Source organism: Panthera uncia, chromosome F2 (assembly GCF_023721935.1).
Source record: "Panthera uncia isolate 11264 chromosome F2, Puncia_PCG_1.0, whole genome shotgun sequence".
Lineage (NCBI taxonomy): Eukaryota > Metazoa > Chordata > Mammalia > Carnivora > Felidae > Panthera > Panthera uncia.
Window position 1 is genome coordinate 17118158 of NC_064812.1, and position 23657 is coordinate 17141814.

At 51.1% G+C, this 23657-nt stretch overlaps 1 protein-coding gene across 1 annotated transcript in view; it reads right to left on the bottom strand.

Moving 5' to 3' along the window:
* ZHX2 (zinc fingers and homeoboxes 2) overlaps positions 1-23403 on the bottom strand; it is a 162171-nt gene extending 138768 nt beyond the window's left edge. The window contains exon 1 of the mRNA XM_049632944.1: positions 22725-23403. The gene's annotated coding sequence lies outside the window, so the exon portion shown is untranslated. The remainder of the gene's footprint in view (positions 1-22724) is intronic.
* Between the last annotated feature and the right edge of the window lie 254 nt (positions 23404-23657).

The window sequence follows — 23657 nt, forward strand, 5'->3', positions numbered from 1 at the left end:
AAAAAAAAAAAAAAAAAAAAAAAAAAAAAAAAAAAAAAAAAAAGGGCGACAGGATGGTCCAGAGTCCGAAGGAGTCACTAAGAACCCTTTTGAACTTTCCTGCTAACAAGGCTGGGTGACTTCGGACAAGTCACTGTACCTCTCTGAGCCTCACTCGTAAAATAAGAGGGCCTTATCTTACAGAGAGGCAATAACACTGAAGTTCAGAGAAGGTATCCCGAGTCAGACTCTGGATTTCAATCAGTGGTCTTCCACTCATCACCTGGGTGACTTCGGGCAAATTACTTAATTTCCTGGTGCCTCCGTTTCCTCATCTGCAAAATGGGGCTAATAATAGACCCCACCCTAGAAGGTAGTTATAGGAATTGAATGAGTAAACCTGTGTTAACATCTTGGGAGGAGGCCGGGCACGCAGAAGCCCAACATCAGTGATTAGTACGGAGCCTCACGTGGCCCGCCCTAAGCCCTGTGTGTCAGTACCATGATCCCTACCTTGACTGTGGGGTGCCCACTGGACAGGATGCTGGCTGTGGTTACCAGGCTGGGTGGCCTCCGACAGGAGTGTTAAATTTGCCATCTAAATTCAAAGGCCACCTGCAAGTGCCTAACATTTCAATCTGAATGGAAAACCCTATTTCTCTATTTCTACCTACAACACTGACGATGCTGTTTTGCTTTCCTTCCCATACAGCCTGGAAATCCTGAATAAATGTCAAAAAGAATTCATGGAGTCAACAAATATGCACGAGTATTAAAACTCTTAGGAGTGAACCATGTCCTACGTTACCAGAAGCTTAACGGGATGAGACTTTCAATTTCATTACTCGATAAATATGCCCATTTAGGGCCCAGGTGAGATGGCTACAATTTGTAGCTAATAAGTTGGCTGGAAAGCGTCTGAGCCCGCCTAGGAGCCCGCGTTGGCTCCCGCTCACCAACCACACGGATCAGAGGGTCATAGGACAGCAAGGTCCCACCCCGACTTCGAGACGCAGAGAAAATGAATCTTTATGTGCCTCACCTTTCCTATCTGTCAAATGGGACAAACAGGAATACCCCATAAATGCGGCTTAAGTGATTTAGAACAGTGGCCATAGCAGGTGCACAGTCAAGGTTAGGTGGTACTTATCATGTAAGACAGCCTCTCTCCAGTTCCAGGGGCCACCCCTCCGCTTGCTCTTTCGGGCCCTGCAGCTGTCGCTCACCCAGGGCCTCCCCATTTCCTGCCGGCTCTACTCATCCCTGTGCACCTACCTGTGAACGGTCCATTCACTAATTCCCGTGACTACTCCACGTTCTGTCGGGGGCCCTGACTCAGATGCCTGTATGTACTGTGTCCTAGGCAGTTTTCATGAATTTCTCTAATGCTTCCAGCACTCTTGTGAGGGAAGCATTATTGTGCCCATTTCTAAGGACTAGAAAACTGAGGCTTGAAATCCAGTCCCAGTTTCACAATTAGGAAGCTGTTCAGCTAAGTTTGAAATTCAGGCCTAGCTTTCACACCCAGGCCTAGTTTAACGCCCAGTGAAAAGGAAACATGTATCCATGGCTTCCCCAAAGCTTACAGAGAAGATGTGATGACAATCTTCTATGACAACTCCTCCAATAGGAATAAGAATAGTGACCCTGACAACAGCCAAGGGCACCTGGATTGGAGTGTTAGTCAGAGATGGCTTCCCGGAGGAGGAGATATTAACCCGACTTGTAAACGATGGGGAGTTATTCTGGGAACAAAGAAGAAGGGCTACCACGTATAAATTTAGGTCCAGAGGGAGAAGAGAAAGAAGACGCTTTTTCAGGAGCTGCAAGCAGTTCAAAACTCCTGGAGCAGAGCGCTCCAGGGGGAGGGAATGACGAGAGGGGGCTGCGTCCTGCCCAGGGAAATGCCACCAATGCTGGGCTGAGGACCTGGACCTTTTTCACACTAGTGTTTGCAGAAGTGAGGCTTACACAGACAGTGCTCTGGTCACCTGTCTGTGACTGCCAGCCCCTCCGAGACAGAATGTCTATTTCAAACCTTCAAACCCAGCCCGGAGCTCTGTATACAACAGGTGCCCCAAAAATGAGACTGACAACTGAAAAAAAGATGATATTTGAGAAGCGCTCCTCTGGGTCTGAACAGATGCCGCCTGTGCCCTACCGCGTGCCCCCTTCCGCGCACTTGAGCCTCATAGAATTCTAACTGCCAACACCTGTGTTTCCTTGCTTGGGGGCTCTCTCTGGTTTCCGGGCCCACTTTGCTTCCTGAGTGGGTACTGGTGAGTCCCATGCCTGTCACACCCCTTGGGTGGGCCATGCGGTCCCGTGAGCTGCGGCCCCAGGTGCCCACCGTGGTAACTTGCTGGAAAGTACTTTGTGCCCCCCCCCCCTTCTCTTCCTAGGCTCCCTTCCTGGCTCCCTGCCAGAGCTTCCTATACTTCTCAAATAAACCACCTTCACTTAAATCTTTGTCTTGGGGTCTCCTTCTGAGGAGTCAAACGAAGACCATCTGATTCTTGGTTTCATAGACTGAAAGGGCTTCGGGGGTAAAACTCTTCGGGGGCAGGAGATGGATGGTCCACAGCAGGTTAGTGGTGGGAGCGGCGGGCATCCTACGCGCTGGTTGAGGGCACCGAGTGGCTGCTGCGCACCCAGAACCAACCCAGGGTCCCGTGTTCCAGTCTCAGCTCTGGACACAGTAGCATCTCCTGGAAGGAACACGGGCCTTCGAGGAAGGCAGATCTGGGTCTGAATCCAGATGGGGCCACGTTAGGCAGGTGGCTCCTATCGGAAGTTAGGTGGCCTCCCAGGACCTCAGCTGGCTCAGCTGCTGTGATGTCACCCAAGTGTCAAAACTAAGGAAAACACCTCACTAAGAGAAACGAGGCTCCTTTTCGTGTCTTTTTAGAAACTCCGTGTTCTCTGTTCTAGCTGCTTTCTGCACACCGCCAGTCTAGCAACGATCGCATCCTATGGGCAACCTCGCGTTTTACATATTTGCCTCCTAGGAGCCTGGAGGCACCTAGAAGACGGGGGGTTCAGTTTTGCTCAGCTTGGCATCCCCAGCATGTAGCACCCCCACAGCTGGCACACAGCAAGCATTCGATGAATGTTTGTTGAGCGGACGAATGGTAATAGCGAAAGAACAAAGAACACCTACTAGTGACGATGGGTTGTCTGGAGTGTTTGCACGTTCGTGGGATCTCAGTGCCGAGTCCTACTGTGCGCCGGGCATCGTTCTCTGGACTCACAGGTGTGGTCAAGGCCGCCGTGCTCCTCCCTCACGTGGTGGCTTACCCGCCAGAGGGACAGAGCAAAATGTTTCTCGACCCAGGCTGCCCAGCAGACCAAGCCAGGAAGCTTTTAAGGAGTCTCTCCCAAGATTCTGGTGGAATCACCTGGGGTGGGGCCTGGCGTCGGGATTTTTTTAAAGCTTCTCAGGTGAATATAACGGGCCGCCAGGGCTGCGCACCAGCGGGATCAAGAGAGAAAAATAAGATCATGTCAGGGAGGGAAGAGGGTTGTGAAGGAAACAGAACAGGGCATGTGATTTGGCCCCAAGGTTGGCAGTGGAGGGGGAGGGAGGGAAGAGGGGACAGTCTCCCCCCAGGAGACATTTGGCTGCATCTGGAGGCATTTTGGGGAAGGTGCTGCTGGCATCTGGAGGAGGAGGACCAGGGGTGCTCTCCACACCCCAAGGGGCACAGCCCCCACGACAGACAACTGCCTGACCCCAAATGTCGGCAGTGCTGACGCAGAGAAACCCTGGTCTGGAGGGGCAGGGGCAGAGACCACTTCAGGGAAGGCTTCCCCGTGGAGGCGACGGTCGAGCTGGAAAGTGAGTTCTAGCACGAGCCTCTGGAATGTGAGGTGGGCCCGGAGCCACCATCACAGCCTCGAATAGAAAGACACCAGATGGCTAAACCACCAAGTCTGGCTCTGACCACCTACTAACCTAAGAGCCCTCGCACCTCTGCTCCTGGCATCATGTTGGGGTTGCTCGCTGGGGCGGGGGAAGGGAGAGGGAAATTCGGCTGCTTTTGCTTGGCTGCTTTCACTTTTAAGTCCCCACCCTCTTTCCAGGCTCCAAACCGAACCGGAAAGGGGGGAAGGAGAGGGTGCTAATCCAGGCTGACCACTCAGAAGTCCCCAACACCACCTGCGAGCCTACCTCCTCCCGTTCTCCTGAGGCATCTCCCACCCCCAATCCCTGGTGTCCAAAAGCTCTAACTGCTGGGGGCGGGGGGAAGGAGCCTGCTTTGGAGACATCCTGCCAGCTTCCCCCAGCCCTGGGAGAAGTGATTTCCCAAGAGAAACAGGGATCCACAGAGCCATAAATAAACACGGCATTCCAGAGGAGGAGGGGTGGGAGGGCAGGTCTGGCCAGCTTTGTCCCCCTTTCGGAGATGGTTTTGTCCCCCTCGAGGAGATGGCCGGTTAACTTTTCCAGCCAGGCACTGGGACCTGAGAACCTGCCAGCCCTCTCTCCAGCCACCCCCACCCCCCACCAGCCGCCCCTTCTCGGTGCTTCCCTGTAAATCAGTTGCAGACCCACTGCCTTGGGAGTTTGGACTGTCAGCAGCTGCACGGAGCAGCCTGCTTGCTCAACACCACGTGGGTTTTCCAAGGAAACGTCACCATAGTTCCACGGGCAATTTCGGTGGAAAGTCGAGTTCTTTTGTACAAGGCTTCTAGAAAGGTCTGAGTCAACTGGCCGCTCGGAGGCAGCCAGGGTGGCAGCAGGCCTCTGACAGCCGGCCCTACCTGCAGAAGTCCTGCCGACCTGGAGCGGGCAGAGACAACCCGCCCTGCACACTTCAGGTTAGAGAAGTGGCTCAGAGGCTGTAAGGTCACCCCTACTTTACGAGCAGGGAAACTGAGGCTGGAGAGGGAAAGAACGACCCTCTCAATGTCAGCAGGCAGCGGGTGGCTGAGCTGGGTGTCTCCAGGCCTCCTGATTCCCATCTGTGCATGGAATTTCTTTCAGGCCACATACTTGTTCCAGAATCGTGGGGAAGTTCCACGAGGACTCATCTGAACAGAAAGACAGTGACTGTCCAGAACTGGCAGTCACCTTCCTCCAAACGTGATTTGGGGGGGGGGGGATGGGAGGACACTGCCAAACATTTCTGCTTCCTTACTTTCTAGATTTCTCTTCTGAAATGAAAACATTCCCCTTGTGTTTCCAGAGCCTCTGAATAGAAGCTCCGTGTCAAAATCCTGTTCATGAGGAAAGATGTCAAGTCCCAACTTATGAAACTCATTTCACAAAAAGGGGCATTATGGGAAATTTGCAGGAACATGTTTACTTAAAAAATTATTTTATTAAAAACTACACTTTGCCCAATTTTGCCCAAGATAACCTGAGAATTTTATTATAGGCACCCACAATGAAGTAGGTAATTAGGGAATAAATAGTCCCCTTCTGCAAACCTAGGATTAAGAATTTTCTCATGGGTTGTTATTTTAACCAACCCTACACAAACAGTCTTTTCATTCATTAAAAGCCTTGATTCACAGAGTATCTACAGCTCAGAACTTACAAAACAATTAGTCTCAATGTGTAGTTTCTGCGACTAAGGTTGTACACAATACCTATGTCCTGTCAAAGACTCACAAATTAAACTTTTCAGCTGTACTATGTTTTAGCTGTGTGTATGTTGTGCGTGTGCGCCTGTGTATGACCCGTGTATATGTATGTGTGTGCATGTGCACCTGTCTACACAAGATATAACTTCCAGTTGCAGGTTTTTGTTATGTTTTTACAAGTCTTGCAGGCAAGCCTCTCACATGGTTTTCACTGGGGGGGAAACCTGTGTTCTTTGTTCTTTTACTCCTGTGGTTTAATATGATTTCCATCCTCTCTCCCTCCCACCCTGACTCCCCGCCCTCCACTGCTCTCTCCTCCCTTGGGAAAAGACTTGGCACGAAGTGACCACTAGCTATCCTCATGACTAATGCAAGCATTTGCTGTTAACCTGCATTTAGGGTTGCTGATAGCACATGGTGCAAAGATGTTTCATTAGTTGCCAGAACAAATGACCCATGTGCCAAATCTCCAACAGCTTGTGTCCCGGATAAGGGTCACTGTGGGTTCACTAGTGCTGCCTGCCTCAGAAATTCCACAAATATTTACTGAGCAACTACTCTGCGCAAGGGGTGGCCACTAGAGCTTGGGGCTCCACCGTACTGTCCAGGACACGGTTCCTGCCCCTCTCGGAAGGGGTTGCAGGCCTGGCACACAGCTACCATGTGAACCCAGGATGGGAGAGGAGGGCAGGATGTGATGGAGCCGCGATGAAAGAGATGTAATAGTGGCTGGGGTCCTCTGTCATCAAGGGCATCTGAACTGCAAGACGGACGGACGCTTGCCCCACCAGATGAGCTACAGGAGTCAAAAGTGTTTTGTTTTTCTCGTAAGTAAATTCAAATGCCTGTCATTTGTGCAAAGCAAAGGCGGAGGGTTAGTGGGCGGGCAGAAGGACAGGACTCCTCCAAAATCTCGGAATGAGGGAGGCTGCCCACAGCCCCGGATCCAGCCCTGTCACCTGGATGGAAAACTTCTCACGGTCAGGAAGAAGGAGCCCTGCAGGCCCTCTCCTCGGATTACCAGGATCACTAAAGCCAAGTTCTCCTCACCGCGGAGATAACCGAGTTATGCCATTACTTTCGGAGACCCAAACTCCACAATTTAAACCCTGAGTGAAAAAATGTGATATTCACCAAAACCAAAACTATTTAATAGACATACTTCCCCAGACATATACCTCCCCCACCTCCACCCCCCCACCCTGAAAGTCTAAAATGATTAGTTTTTGTCAGAGAACTTGGCCATAAAATTCTAATACCGAAAAACAAGCAAGAAAACCACACACACACACACACACACACACACACACACACACGTGAAGCACAAGCAAAAAGCACAGGGTTGAAGCCCAGGTTCCACTGCTAATCATCTGACATTGTACGTGTCCTTTACCTTCTCCATGATGGAGGGACTGCTTCCTCAATCACCCCCTCAAATCGGGGGGCTAGGCGGGAGATGAGGCTGGTCAGCGCTCCTGCCCTGGGCACCCGGGGTAAATGGAAAGGCATACTGTCAAAGGTATAAAGTGCCTAAGAGGGGTAGAACCCTGTATCCTTAACATTCCTGAATGGAAGCGCAGTAGAGGCAGGAACACGTCCCTGGTTCCCTGAATCACTGGTAAAATCTGTTGCTCTGGAATGCGCTTTGAGACTGAAACATTTAAAGAAGCAAAAGGGCCTAGAGTATTTCACAACCTAGAGAGAGCCTTGGTTTCCTCTACTATAAAACCTCAGAGGGGTGGACTAGGTGATCTCAAATGTTGGCTTTATCACTGGCTGGCTGACCGTCTGAGACAGGAACTAGTGCGAAGTTGGTAACCGACAAACGCTGGGCTGTTCAATCACAGGATCAATTGGCTGAAGGGGGTCCTTGCTTTCCAAGCAGAGCCCAGGTGCCACAGGCCATGTTCTTGAAGCCAAAACTCAAATACACGATCATTCCCAGGCAGGAATGATCGAGGTCCTGAAGTTATCTTTCAAGGACATTTTTGAAAATCTAGAAAGTCCCACGGAGAAATAAATCAGATTGAAAGCACCTCAGTATTTCTAGTATTTACCAGCGTGTCTGATGCATAGTAGGTTCCTGAATATTTCCTGTACGAATAAACCAAACGTCCAGCATCCGTAATGCTTCCGGCATACCTCGGAATAGACAGGCATGGCAGAATACCCCCAAAACATTCGACTACTCACCTGAATAGCACAGCTACGCAATCCTTGGCCTTTCCTGCATCCCCCAACATACTCCCAAACCTCACGAATTGAGTGTTGGGTTGAGGATCAGCTAGATCTGCCTGTGAGGCTGGGCTCTGCCTCTTCCTAGCCATGTGACTTCTCTGAGCCTCAGTTTCCTCATCTGTTATATACAGATAATCAGGCCTCTCTCAGGAGGAAATTAACAGTAAAGGACCTCCTAGGGGAGCTGGGTGGAGTACATAAATTTGTCCACATAGAGCTGGGAATCCGCCTGGCACATCGCACTCTCGAGGCAAATGCTGGCCATCAGAGTTACTCACTAGTGCTTGGCAGCAGCTGTGGGCTCATTAACGTTCATTTTCTTTACCCCACATTGGATGTTCAATGTAAATCCAAACTGCAATGGTATTCTACAAAGTGTAAGAAAGGTAAAGATGTTGCAAACAATTATTTTTAGTGTTTGGTGGCCTTTCTGAGCATTAGGACGGCTCCTCCACATCCCAATTGACAGAGACAACTGAGCACTGTCCTTAGAGCCAAAGTGGCACCGGACTAAGCGTCTGGAAGCTGTGTTCAAGTCTGGGCTCTGCCGCTGATCCTCTTTACTCCCTGATCCCCAGCCAGGCTTAGAGGAACAATGACTTGCTGGAATAGCACGGCCAGTCCAGGGCTTCACAGGTCAGAAATATGTACTGCTCACCAAACACTCATATTCACATCCACTCTCCCCACCCCCTGGTTTCCCAGCATCCTAGAGTTAGGCAGGGTGAGGAGAGGTGATAGTTTCGGGGAGTGCGTACGTGACCATTTAATTTTCTTTTCCTCTGCTCCAGCAGCCTGAAAGCCACTTATTTCAAATGATGTGCCCACCAAGTCAAGGCTGCCTGGATCCCTAAGTCCCAGCTTCGAAGAAAGCTACCTTGGTGACCGGTTGCCTTTCAGCACACTTCCAAAGACTAAGAGATAGACCTTGCTTTGTTAAGCCACTAGGATACTGGGGCTTCCTGGTCACTGCATCAGAACCGACGACTCATGTACATTTATTCAGCCCCTATTCCAGAAGGCTCATGCATGTCTGTCACAGGATGGCCAGTTATTTTCAACCACACAGTACACTGAAATCTCAGTGAGACCATCTTCCCATCACATAAGATGGTCCAGCAAGATTATGAAGATTTAGTAAATCTGGCCATCTCTCTCATGACAGGTATTTTTTTCTCGCCTCCCCAGAGCAGCGAAAAATTGTTGACGAAACTGTGAGAGGACAAATATCTTGAGAATGAGAAACTGGCCAAGAAGCACCTGGTAAGGGAAAGGAAAAAGACGCTCCTGTTGCTAATTCTACCTGTGCAGGCTTTCATAAGCAAAATCTTAAACTCTGGAAGGGAATACAGAACCAGTGTCCCTGGGATCCCATGTGCTAAGGCACTTAACACAGACTTTTTTTTTTTTTTTTTTAATAATCTCCACACCCAACGTGGAACTCAAAGACTCACGACCCTAAGATCAGAAGTCACATGCTCTTCCGACTGAGCCAGCCAGGTGCCCCAACACAGACTCTTAATACTCTTTACCTAACACTCCAACATGGTGATGTGGCCACAGATCCCCTGGGGTCTGATGTCACCCAGACCTGGCTTTAAATCCCAGCTCGGCCATTTCCTGTATAACTCAGGCAAGCTAATTTCTTAAAACTTCAATTTTCTCATACATAAAATAGGTATAAAAACGTCTACCAAGTGGGGTTATTGGGAAAATGAAACAATTTAAAACAAGATTCAATGGTTGGTACGTAGCATTCAATCGGTTTGGTTTCCTTCCTCTCTAACACCTTTACAGTAGAGTTTGGTCTCAAGTTCAGACTTTGTAAAAAACATAAAAATAAAAGAAAGTTTAATATTGAAAGTAGTAGAAAGACCCTGCAACAACACCTGTGACAGTGCTGTAGGTGTCACGTGGGACAAGTTGGAGGGAGGCAGTGGATCCAGGCTGCACAGATAGGCCAGAGATCCAGAAGAGGCAGTAGGGCTGAGCCAGGGAGGCAGGGAGCTTGGCAGAGTTTGGCCAAAAGATCCTGGATCCGGGACAAAACCAGCCTGGGACGGAAGCTTCCTCCACTGCTTCCTGTTACAACATGGTCCAGTTGACTGTCCTTCCAGGCAGTGTCAAGGACCTGCCACCAGGGGCAGCAGCGAGCAGCAACGCATCTGGCTGCCAACTTGTGTTGACCGAGAGCACAGGCTCCCAAACAGTAAAGGGTTCTTTACTCATCCTCAGTAACAATCCAATCACATGAGAGATATTCATTTTGAACCTACTAAGTGGGCCAGGCTTGTGCTGGTGCTGGGAACGTGGAGACAAATAGGAAAGTCTCCCTTGCGGTGAGGGTTGGGGGGGTGGGGGTGGCTCACAGTTTTCCAGGGAGACAGATGTGCAAACAGACAAAAATCCATTTTTTTTTCTGTTTTATCTGCTAAGATTTATAAGGGGTTATTTCTATGGCACACTAGCCTCTCGGAGGAGGGAGCAAGTATCTCTATAGCAGGAATGAGTAGGTCTTGCTAAGTTTGGGGGATGCAGTCTCTCCAGGGAAAAGAATCTATGTGTGGAAAGGAATGAAAAGGAAAGGACGACACACAAGGTTTAGGCATCAGTCTTGTCTGGCCGAAGGGTGGGGCATATGGCAGAGGGGGCGGGGGAATTAGTTACAGTAGAATAAGCCTGGTAGGCAGAGGTCAGCTCTCCAAGAGCCACCATGCTAGGGTCAGGAATTTGGACTTGATCCTATGGGTTAGAAGTTACTAAGTGGGAGTCCTCAGAATAGACAGGAAAGCACAATGGGAAAAAATTGATTTTGAATGCCTTTAGACTGGGCATATGCTTTCCACTTTGACCCATTCCCCACTGCTTTCTACTGCCCTATACTTCACCCCTTCACTCTTCTATACTACCTTCAAAGCCCCTGAAAGCATTTGGGTTTGTGACTCCTGGACAACCAGTGACATGGGGAGCTTTTTAGGAGGGTAAGGAAACACGATCAGATGTGGTATTTAAGGACTGCAAATTCCTATCATTTTTGTAACTGGCACATATCTTCTATATCCAGAAATCTTGAAGTTGATTCCACAAATCCCCTACCAGGATCAATCAGTGCACCCCTCCCAACCCTGAAAGACCCGCAGGCTGATCTGGTTATGAGTGGAGCCACACACAGGGCTCTTTCTCCCAGCTGGAGAAAACCAGGGGACTGTCAGCTCAGCAGAAAGGACCAGAAGCCACCCTTCCCTGCCTCACCTCGGCCCCAAGCACTACCCATCAGGTACTTTCTCACACCTGGGAGCACAGGAATCACACTATGGCTCTGGAGGTAACACAGCCAGACACAAGAGCGTCACTACAGCCCAGCCAGGAAATGCCAGAAGCTCGAGTGGAGCCACCGCTGGGCTCTGGGGACAGGACCCACCAGGGTCCGCCAGGACAGGCTCGGCAGGTCTGAAGAGCCTGGATGACCAGTTCCTGCTCTCGCTGGGTGATGGCCCCTTCTGTGGGGTAGGGGTGTGGCCCCCAGTCATCAATTCATGGCACTGGGATATCCCTCAAACCACAGTGACTCAGAGGCAGCCTCATAGTACATGACGTCAGAGATATGTCGGATAACAAAACAATATGAGCCAGCATTTCTAGGGCACTGCCTAGGTGCCGGGTGCTGTGCTAAGTACTTTACAGGTGTTACCCCCTATAATTCACACAGTGGCCTTAGCAGCAGGGGTTCCAGGCCTGCAAGTCCAGCTAGGCCCACTGTGTAGACCAGCAAATGCACACGTTCCCCAGCTAGACTGAGAACACCTCCAGGGAAGAGGCTGGGGCTTGGTCATCTGTGTCCCTTCCCCTGCTGCCAATACTGAGCACAGTACCCTACACACAGTGGCAAGGCCAGGACAAGGGTGAGGCAGTGGCAAACTAGGCACCCAGGACGCAGAACTGAAGGAGGCACTCCCTCTCAAGCGCTGACCCTGCATTTGCAGGAGCCCGGGAGCGAGCACCACCTTATATTTTGCACACTGGGGGCCTCGTTTGCCTCACCCAGTCCAGGCCCCGGGTAGTTCACTGGTCAGACCAGTGCGTGAATCCTGCCCGCTAGGCATGTGACTGACCTTCCCCACGCTGTGCTCAGTTTCCTCACCTGTAAAATGGGACCGACGACAATGCCAAGGACTGGCAAAGACCCGGAGAAATCAGAACCCTCATGCACTGCTGCTGGGAGTGTGCGAGGGTGCTGCCACTTTGGAGAAGAGCTTGGCGTTTTCTCAAAAAGGAAAGCATAGAGTGACCATCCAATCCAGCAGTTCCACTCCCACGTATCCTCCCGAGAGAAATGAAAACACACCTCCACACAAACATTGCACACAAGTGTTCACAGCAGCATTATTATAATGCCCCAAATGTAGAAATCCAATTGTTGACAGGTGAATGGATAAACAAAATATGGGCTGGATTGTGTGCTCCGCCCCCCTCCCCCCCCAATTCATACATTGAAGCTCTATCCCCAGGACCCCAGAATGTGACTGTATTCAGAGACAGGGCCTTTATTTTTTTTTTTTTAATGTTTATTTATTTATTTTTAAGAGAGAGGGAGAGAGAAAGCAGGGGAGAGGCAGAGAGAGAGGGAGAGAGAGAGAATCCCAAGCAGGCTCTGTGCCAGCAGCTCAGAGCCTGACGCGGGGCTCGAACCCACGAACTGTGAGATCACGACCTGAGCTGAAGTCGGACCCTTAACCGACTGAGCCACCCAAATGACCCTGGAGATAGGGCCTTTAACGAAGTGACTAAGTTAAAACAAGTCATTAGTGTGGGCCCTAGAGCAATGTGCCTGGTGTCCTTTAAGAGGAAATCTGGACATACAGAGGGACACCAGGGATGTGTGTGCACAGAGAAAAGGCCGTGTGAGGACAGAGTGAGAAGGAAACCATCTGCGAGCCAAGGGGAGAGGCCTCAGAAGAAATCCAATGTGCTGACACCTTGATCTTGAACGTCCAGCCTCCAGAACTGTGGGAAAATAAATGCCTGTTGTTTAAGCCACCCAGTCTGTGGCATTTTGTGATGGCAGCCCTCGCAGGCATAGCCACACAATGGAATACTATTTAGCCATAAAAACAATGAAGTACAGATGCATACTATAATACGGATGAGCCTCAAAAACATTATGTGAAGCGAAAGAAATTAAATAGGGAAGACCACAGATTACACGGTTTCTCCCATGTGGAATGTCCAACAAGGGCAGGTCTATAGGACAGAAGGTAGCTAAGGCTTGGGGAAGGGGGCTGGGAGCGGGCTGGGAAGTGACTGCTAATGGACACAGGATCTGTCTTTGAGATGACAGAAATGTTCTAAAACTACATTGTTGTGATGGTTGCACAACTGTAAATACACTAGATATCAGTTAATTGTACATTTTATACCTGGGTGAATTCTAAGGTATCTACACTACACCGTAAGCTATTTTAAAATAGGGGCTAACTCTAGGACCCACGTACAGAGCTGCACAGGGCTTGGCACATACTGCCCCATATATTATAATTGGTACTTCTTAACATGCTCAAAGAAGTATCTGCTGCTCAGCTGAAAGTTGCCTGAAGTGCCTCAGATTCCTTTACTTTTAGGGGGACATCAGGGAAACTAACCTGGGCAGTCAACTGGTGATTCTGTATCCCTAAGTGACCTGTCCCTGCCCACAGAGTTCTCCCAATCAGTGGGTTATGGCTGCAGCATGCCTGATGTGGCTAGAACTGCTCCAGTCTTGGATTCTACAGACCTGTGCTGGAATCCTGGCCCTGACCTTCACACTATCTGCTTAGCAGGGCTGCTGTGCAAACGACCTGGATGATGGTGTGAGGGTGTGAGGAACCTACATACAGGTGGCATTCGACACATTGGGGGGAAAAAACCAACTATGCACAAGAAAGCCCTTTGTCTGCCCGGGTGGCTCAGTTAAGCGTCTGACTCCTGATTTAGGCTCAGGTCATGATCTCGCGGTTTGTGAGATGGAGCCTCGTGTCGGGCTCTGTGTTGACATTGCAGAGCCTGCTTGGGATTGTCTCTCTCTGCTCTCTCTGCCCCTCCCCCACTCCCATGCATACACACTCTCTCAAAATAAATAAAGACCATTTTTAAAAAAGCCCTTTGTCAAGCCCTAACTGCACGTGCACCCTTGTGTTACCCTCGGCGCTGGCTGGTGGCTTGGCCGCTGGTTCTAATCAGATATGGAGGAGCCACAGGTGCACAGAGGGCAGGACAGGTGGCATGGGCCCATGCCTGGGGAGCACCGGTACGGAAGAAGACTGCCTGGCTCCCAGAAACCTCGGACAGAGGGCTTCCCACTCTGCTGTTCCTCGCCTGTTAAGTGGAAATAAAAGGGTTCTTGTATCTCTTGGGATTCTCATGAGCTAATCCACAAAAAGGGCTCAGCATTGCTCCTATAATGTCAGTGCGATGATCACTGCAGTGGCTAAGGGCCAAATGACTGAGGACTTCCTGAGGGATGTCGTTTTCATCCTCTGGCAGGTGTTCGTTGACTGGACAGAGGAAAAGAGGCTAGGTTAGGGAAGGCTCGAGGAAACCGAAGAGCCTCAAGCTATAGAAGAGGAAAGTAATACTCTGCCATATAATCGTGTGATCTTGGGCAAATCCCTTACCTCTTTGGGCCTCAGTTTCCCTAAGATGGACTAAGTGCTCCCTGAAGTTTCTTCCAGCCAGAACATTCCTTGATCCCACTAATGCACCATGTTGCTATTAGACTCATCCCCCGGTCCCCACGATCGTCCTCCAGGGACCCCAGAGGACATTAGAGTTTGTACCAGAAGACCCATAAATCCCATTTCTGAAAGTGCTGACGTCAGGCCGTGTTCAATTTCACGCTGCTGAATACAGCCCTCCATCTTTGGAATGTCTACCATTAACCCATGGAGTGACCCAAACCGTGTCCACTCTGTGGCTCTGTGCACCCAAAAGCCCCTGCTCCTGGGAACGCTGTGAAATCTTCCACTCTCCTGAACTGCGCGGCTCTGGCAGAAGTTCACCGCATTCTCCTAATTAATTCTGTAACACAAAGTTCCCGGGAAGAAAGTACAGGGTAATGAGCCCTCGGCGCTGTTAGGGGAGGTTAGGTGAGGGTCTGTGCTTCTTCTCTGCTCCTGCCTGGAGCCACTGCCATCCCTTCCTCTAAATTTCTTGACCTGGGGGCAGTCTTCCCAGCTTCTAGTTGTCGGTCCGTATCTCTCCATTTCCCACCGCCCTCCTCCAAAAGCAAGGACACACCCCATCTCTACCCGCACTGGCATTCTGGCCTCTCTCTGCCCCTTCTGGGTCACTACCCCCCATAAACAACTTGACTGTGACATCCAACTCTGACCAGACTGTGTGCAAATATCTTAAAGGAGCTGTTTCCAAAAAGGCAAGGGTGCAGTGCAAAGGAAAATAATTTCTAAATGTCCTCCTCCACAGGCCAGGGAAATTCCGCGAGGGCTCTGGGTATACCCGGGGCGGGAGGGGGTGGGGGGCGCTGAGATGGCTTTGTCCTTACAGCAATTCAGCTCAGTCTTGTATTTAAGAACAGCGGGAAAGTAATATCTGCTGAAAGGAGTTTTCTGTGCGCTATTTAACTAAATGGCTCTGCAGCTGGAGAGAGCCATAGGCAGACGTGTTATGATTCAAGGGCTCCCAATTACAATGATCCTCTTTTATTGTATAAAAACAGCAACACAGCCATCTCCTCTCCCAACGCCTGCTCCCTCCATCTCCTTCCCCTATTGGCTGGCAAGGCTGTTCAGCATCCTGAAAGTAGCACCCGGATTCTCATCAGTCCCGGGAGCGCAGCCTGCAGCCCGCTGGGATTCCTCCTCCCTACAGCCAAGGAGAGGGGGGAAAGGGGGCAGTGCCCCCTGGGGAATGTTCTGTCATAGACACTGCTGGAGGCTTTAGAGTTGTCTTTTTGGGGTGGGGCAGTTGGATCACAAGCATGGATTTGGAACTCTCTTCTGTTTTGACTAAACTTACACACACGCATCCTCACGCATGCATGAACGCCCACACCCCTACACCCCTTTAGCAGAAAAGCAATCAGACCGTCTAGAAGCACACTCTAAAACTGTCCCTTCTCCCCATACTTCCTCCTAGGCTGGGGTGGGGCACCTCCACAAGATTTCAGAAAGACCTGGTGATGACTAACAGCATCAGCCTTGGGGGGCACGTGGGTGGCTCAGTCGGTTAGGCGTCCTGCTCTTGACTTCGGCTCGGGTCATGATCTCACGGTTCGTGGGTTCAAGCCCCACATCCAGCTTGGCACTGTGGCAGTGCCTGTAAGCAGGCAGTGTGGAGCCTGCTTGGGATTCTCTCTCTCTCTCTCTCTCTCTCTCTCTCTCTGCCCCTCCTCGGCTTGTGTGCTCGGTCTCTCTCTTTCTCAAAATAATTAAAAAAAAAAAAAAACTACTTAAAAAAAAAAGGACATCAGCTTTGGGATCAGACTGATCTGAATTTGAATCCTGACTTGGCTACTTTCTCTCTGTGACCTTCGGCAAGTACCTAACCTTTCTGAGCTTTGGTTTCCTGTCTTTAAAACTGGGCTACGACCCTGCTCTCAAAGTACTACTCATGGTCAGACTGAATGACATAGTGAGAGTATTTAGCAGAGGGCCGGGTACACAGCAGGTGCTCAATCTGGGCGACGCATCGCTGTGATTAAGGCAGCAACACTGTGTGTCTGTGGTGTTCTGGGGGTATAGGGAACTTCGTATTCGTTCAGCCTCACCAGTCAGAGGGGACAAAGCGGGAGGGGGAGCAAGACAGCTGGGGGTGGGGCATGGACGTCAGCCCCACCGAGGAGTGTTTTCCTGGAGTCTTTCTGCAACACTGACTTAAACCATAATGTTTGCACAGCCAGGGCATGCACGCATGCTGCCTCAATTTAGACTTCTGGTCCTTCCTTGGTTTTCTGCAGATGTTTCGGAGTCTAGAAGCTGCAGCTGCAGGCATCCAACCGGGCCAAGGAGAACCCGGAGCCCAGAAACTCTTGCTCACGTCTTCCCTCTTCCTTTCTCAACAGCAGACTCCTCTCTCCCACAGTCTGTCCAGGGACCCCAACAGGGAGGATTCCCTCCCAAAGAAGGAGCTAACTCAATCTGGACACTCTCTGAGGCCCCAGGGATCTATGAGTCCACTGCCCACACTGAATTGGACAGCAAATGCTTCCCAAGATTTTGCTGGTTTCCCCCTGCGGGGTAAACCAAGCATGGCTTGAAACCCAAAAGTAAACCCATCATACGCTTTTCACTTTTCTATCCCAAACCAAGCCTGTGCACCCCCAAAACATACCACAAATCTCTTACACCAAAGTGAACGCCGGGGGCACGCTCCTTACAAATACTGATTCCCCATGGATCAACAGTACAAGTATTTCATTCACTGCAGATTCTATGTGGCAACTCTATCGCAGCGAAACACCCTGTAATAAGATTTAATGTCCACTAAGTGTTTCTAGTACTAGAGGTGTGGAGGCAGGCAGAGGGGAGGAAGAAAGTGTGTGTGCACTGTGGCTTTTTACTGAAAATTGTTCACCAGGGTGGTAAACAAGAGGGGTAAGCAAGAAAATCAGGTCTGGCTCTGGCCTCTTTTATTCCTTTTTAAAGTTTGGGTGGAAACTGATACACTGTTGTCACGACTGTTTTTCTCCGTGGGGGTCTGTTATACACCCACACCCACACACACACTCACACCACCCCCAATCGGCCCCTCTTAAAAGTAAGACTATAAGCATAGGAACAGGAAACACATTGTGGGTGATTCTTAAAATCACAACCTGTTGGATGCCGGGAGGGGGCTTTAGAGAAGGGTGGGGGAGGGGAACCGGGAGGGACTCCCCCCCCCCCCCCCCCCCCCCCGAGTTAAAAACGAAACTACCTTGTCACTACTAAAAACAATGTCTACTTTATCGTCTACCACGGGGCCATGTGAGTAGTCAGGCATCCTTTCAGAACCGCGCTGTCTGGATTTGACTATGACACAGCACATTATCCTACCTGAACACTGCACCGGGGTCTCACGGCGATTTTCTGGGAAGGCTTTCCATTTCAGTGGTTACTCGGACCTGCCACTAACCAGTGCGTATGCGTGAGGGGGAGGGGGGGGGAATGCAATAAGACGGGGGCAGTCTGGGTCTTGGAATCAATGATAAAATCCATGTATGTTAATCACTTGGCATCTCAAGGATACAATAAAGTCACATGCCAGAGGTTGTGGCAGTGACAGTGATGATGCTGGTGGTGATGATGGTGACAGCAGGTGATATTTGCTGAACACAGTGTTAGGCGCTGTGCTCAGCTCTTTTACAAATTTCTTCCAAAGCTTCACAACAACTCATCAGGCAGCTATTAGAACGATCCCTATTTTCGAGATGAGGAAATTGAGGTTTAGAGAGTAGCTAATAAATTGAGCTCTGCTCAATTTATTATAAGACTGCAATCAGTCCTTGCAATAAGACTGCAATCAGTCCTTGCTGGAGGAATCCAGAGCGGGGAACCTAACAGAAGGGCCTCTGAGGCCTCCTGATATCATCCTGTCCATTTAAAGCAAAGGTGAACGGTCATGACCAAAGTTATTCTGATGCAGGTAATACCTAGCAGTCTGAGGATCAGGACAAAGGCCAACTGTAGTGTCTGGGGACTAATGGTACCTACCTCCACAGCTTTCAGTAACTGAGCTATGAAAAGGGAGAGCTACTTACGTCCTCGTAACAGCTGACTAGCATTGGGTTAATTTGGGATTCCTATTGGCAGGATCTAAAAGAAAAGCTCCCCATCATCCCTCACTTTCTTACTGCACTCTGTCTTCTTTTTGCCCTAAGGCAAAACTGGTCCCCTGGTCTGAAACTTTTTATGTCAAACCAGAACCGAGCTGATTTGTCTGCACAAGGCACACTGCTGTCAGTCTTACCTTCCTAAATGCTTGACACGCGTCCTCGGAAACCTGCCATAGCTCCCCAGTACCTATGGATTACCAGCCACCCTCCTCCACATCCACCCTCAAGTCTGCAATCATCTCTTTGCACAACTGTCCCTCCCTCCCCCTCTCCACCTCCTCAGAATATGCTCTGCTTCCAGGACACAGCTTTACCTTCACCAGAAATACCTTTCTTCCTCTTCTCCTCTTAGGCCACACACACTTTATCTGCCAACTCAACAACCATCCCACCATTCACCCCAGTTTGTTCACGGAAGCAACGTGCCTACCTTAAAAATGCAGGGCTGCCCTCCCTGGTACGTGTGGGTGGCCAGGCAGTGTAGTTCTGGTTGATGAACCAAGGACAGAAGTCCCTGAGAGGGGCGTCTCTTCCCAATGTAACAGTAAAGCCCTAGTAGCCACACGTTCAATGCCTCGTTCATCCTGCTTTCTCTTTCCTGGGATGGAGATGTGAAGCCCGGACACGTGGCAGCCACCTTTCCACCTCAAGAACACACACCTGGGATCGGAGGCCTACAGCTAAGGATGGTGTAGTGGAAAGACAGAGCCTGGGTCCCCAGTGGTACAGCCCAGGCATCGTCCCACTCCCCCCTCTTGTCTGACACGAGTAAGCCCCCGTCTGGCTGCGTCACCAGTGGTCAGGATCGCTGCTGCTAACAGCTGAATACAATCATATCTGACACACCTCCAGACATTGTTCCTTCTCATTCCATGGGTCAGTTCAGATGCCACCCCCTTTAGGAAAACCTCCACGATTCCCTCCGAGCACAATAATTACACCCTTCGTTGTGCTTCCGCAGTACTTTTCTCAATTACAGCACTTAGTTAATCCTGCTTGATTGGGCCTGCCGGTCTGCTCAGATTCCTCGGGGGTAGGGGGTCTGGACCCCGCCAGCACCTCCACAGTGCCTGGAGCAGGGTTTTGCATTGAGGTTAGGGGGCTTTCTGTCGCCAGTCTCCCCATAATGTCTAGCGCAGCGCACTGGAGTGAGCTGGTTCTGGGGTCAAAGTGTGCGTGTTCTGGGGTCTGGTGCTCTTACTGTTTGGTCTTGGGCAACCTCTGTGCTCTCTGTGCCTCTGCTTCCTCATCCATAAAAAGGAGAGACTGACAGTACTTACCCCCCAGGGATGTCACGAAGACAAAATAATCACGAGCACTTATAAGGGTTCTTGGCATATAAAAGTGTTTAATGACTGCACTCTTATTAGGATGATGACTATCACAGCTGCTGAATGAACAAATAAATCAACACGTAGCTGCTAAATAAGTGAATGAAGGAATAAAACCCAGGAAAATTCTGGAGTTCAGACCCCAGGGCAGTGTCACTGTTCCTTCTTTTTCATAACTACACCTGTCCCTTTACTTTTCCCTTCTAATGAGGACTCGTTCCAATGAGAACTGCTGTAACAGGAGTGTTTAAGGCTAAGAAATAGGGCCCGGCTCGGAACACTGACTTCACTTTCTGCTCTGCAGCTCTGGGCAAATTCCTTCACCTCTTTGAGCCTCAGTTTCCTCAACTGTAACCTGAGGATAATAATTGCACTTATCTCACAGGGTTATGCTAAGAACTAAATGATAAAGCACACAAAAAACTAACCATTGTGCCTGGCATATGAAAACAGTAAACATTAGCAATCATTATCAAATATTGTCACTATTCTTTTTGCCAAACACCAGGCATCCCACTCAATCCCACAGCCCTGACGGAGGTGAGACCCTTGGTGTGGGGATCACCTTTCCACGTGTCAAGATACGCTGCATTTACATCAGGAGAATACCCTTCTGGAGTGCCCACAAACACTGTCATTTTGATCTTTTCCTTTAAATGGGGATTGGTTAATACATCTGATGTCCCCTAAATCCCTGACCTCTGAATTGCCCCTTAAGAGCTGTTAACTTCAGCTGGATCCTAGTTGACATCAAACCTGGCCAGAAGGTACATGCACACAAGAACGATCAAAGAGCACAGCGTTTCCACACCAACGAGATTCCCACGGATCACAGGTCCCTGTTCCTGTCGGTGACACATTTCAGTCTTACTTGTAGATTCCCCACCCCCCGGGGCAGTAAAAGAAGATGTGTATATGGCTTAATATAATTTTCCCTTTAAACTTGAATCAACCCTTTATGTTAGTTCCATTGAAGCACTTGAGGGTTCCATTAATCTATTTTTACTTTTAAACACGCCATTTTACAAGATATTTATTCCACTTGGTTGTCATCCAAATGCTTTTTGACATTACTGCCCTGGGACTGAACTGCTTAAACTCAGGGCCCTCATAAATAGAAAATCACCTTTTGACTGAAATCTTGAAGAGCCCTCAGAACCTCACCCCCTTCACTTCAACAGGCATTAATTTCTGCTCTACATAAAGGAGTGTGAGTGTATTGCAAGTCTGAGAGTGTGTGCCTGTGTGTGTGTGATGTTTTAAGAGGGTAAGTGTAGGTCTGAACTACCCAGGGGATGAAGAGGGGGACTTCCTGCCCCTCCAAAACCTGCCCATCGGGGCCTGCCTCAGACCTGGTGAGCTGCTAACTTGGGAGATAAGGAGATCATCAGAGATCAGGTGGGGGAAGAATTCTAGGGCCTGACAAGACTCAGGGGACCCCGGGGCCCGCCGGGCAATACCTCTTCCAAAGGGGACGGGTCCAGGGAAAGTCACCATTCCCCCACCTTCCCCCTCCCCACCTCCGGACAAACAAAAGGCCATCCCCAAACAGCTGAAGGCAGGCAGAGACCCCACTGGCTTTGAAGCCGATCAATCAGGTGGAAGCCCGAGCAAATCACAACTTAGGCTTCCCCAAGTTTTCTCCCCAGCCTAACGAGCCACCCTCCTCCTCCTCCGCCTCCGAGCTCTCCGCACAGCTACGGGGCCAAGGGGACCGTCCTGTGATGCTCACTGGTTTCCAACTTTCCGCTGCTCTCCGTCTCCGCAGCCTCCTGCAGAGCGGCCGGGGGAAAGGGCAAGTTTGCAAAGGCGAGGATACCAAGTCCCGGGGAAGCCACAAAGACGCCGCAACACCAACAAAGATGAACCTCTCGTGGGGCGGACGCCACAGCGCCAGCTGCCGCTCCGGGGGCGAGCGTGGGCTCGGCTGGCAGAGGCGGCCGCGGGCGTGGGCCGGCCGGCGGCGGACAACGAGGGGGGGATCCACCCCCGGACCCCCCCCCACACACGCGGGCGCCCCGCCACCTGAGCCGGGCGTGGGGCCCGCGCCGCGCTCCGGCCCTGCCCCCCGGCAGGTAGCTCGGGCGGCCGCCCGCAGCCACCGGCGGCGACGAGAGCAGAGGCAGCCTCAGCCCACGGCGTCATGCTTCCTGCCACCACAGTACGGCGAATCGTCACCGGGAGAGGGGAGAAGAGGGGAGCGCGGGGGAGGGAGGGCAGCTCGCACACGCAGACCCCCCCCCCCCCCCGCCAAACCCGCCGGGCCGGGGCCACGTCCCGCCGGAGTCCCCGCGGGACCTGCCCCGTTTGCACAAAGCGCCGCAGCTGGGCCACGGAGGGGAGGGCGCCGGCCACGAAATAAATAAATAAAAACAGAGTCGGGTCTACGTAACGCCCTGTCGAAAGCGGACGCCATATTTTTTTGTGGCTTATGTCGACATAGGGAAACGTAGACATGTTTTTCCTCCTCCTCCTCCTCCTCCTCGGTCTGGCTCCCATTTATCCAAACTTGTAATCAAAACTCTTAAAAAAAAATCTCCCCCCACCTCCGGATGCTCTTCTTTCCTCCCACCCGCCGAAAGGGCCCGCACCCCCCCCCTCCGCACCCCCTCTTCCAATCACAAACCCGGCCAAGTCCCATTAACAACACATTTTCGGGAGCCGCGGCAGCGGCGGCGGCGGTGGGAAAGTTGGGCTGGAGTGGCCGGCGCCCGGCGTGCGGGGCTCGGGGCTGGCGGCGCCGGGCGGGGGGTGCCGAGCGCCGAGGCGAAGTTTCTTACCTGCGCCGGGGCTGGGGACGCGGGGACCCGGGCTGGGAGCGCGGAGACGCGGCACGGGCGTTCCAAAATGGAACTCTGCTGGCTCCCCCCACCCACTCCCCACTCCCCACCGGGCGCCGGGCTCGGGCTCCGTGGGAAAGAGGGGCACGGCCAGCCTGCCAGACAGACGGACAGGAAAAGCCCCCGTACGGGGAACAGTGGCCAAAATTTTAAAAAGAAAAAAAAAAAAAAAAAAAAAAAAAGGAAAAAAAAGGGGAAAAAAAATGTCTCGATCAGTGGGGAATCTACGCCAAAACCCACATGATCTGTAACGTCAGCATGCGTATTTGCATACGATACCACCACCCGAGCTGCCACCCGGGCTCGGGTTCCGCAGAAAGTTACAAAGTGAAATTCAGCCCCCTCCGGAGACGCCGGCGAAATGTCATTTTCAGGCGGGAGCTGGGGGGGAGGTTAGCCCTAAAGGCGCTGGTTACTAGCCGAGGTTGGGGTGGGGGGGGTGGGCAGTAAATTAACTTAAAAGTCTGAGCCCAGTAACGGACTCGGTGGAATTTCTGCGAGGGGAGGAGGGGGAGGCGCGAGCGAGATCATTGAATATTAAGCACGACCCGGCCCGGCGGCCGCGGCCAAACCCTCCTGGTGCAATACCCATTTTCTTTATGAAAAGTTCAAGGTGTCACTGATGAGCTCAACAAACTGTTGATCCTGACCACGTGGAGTGGCAGACGGAGGGACCGCGGGGCGCGGCTGCTGGCCCTGAGCGGGTGGCACCCCAGATCCCCGCGTCCCTCTCGCAGCACGAGGGGTCGTGCTCGGGTGGGGCCGCCACGCGCACAGGGCGCTGCCTGCGCTTTCTCCCTTCTCCCGACTCAGGGAAATAATAACTAAAAAAAAAAAAAAAAAAAAAAAAATCTTTTTTTTTTTTTTTTTTTT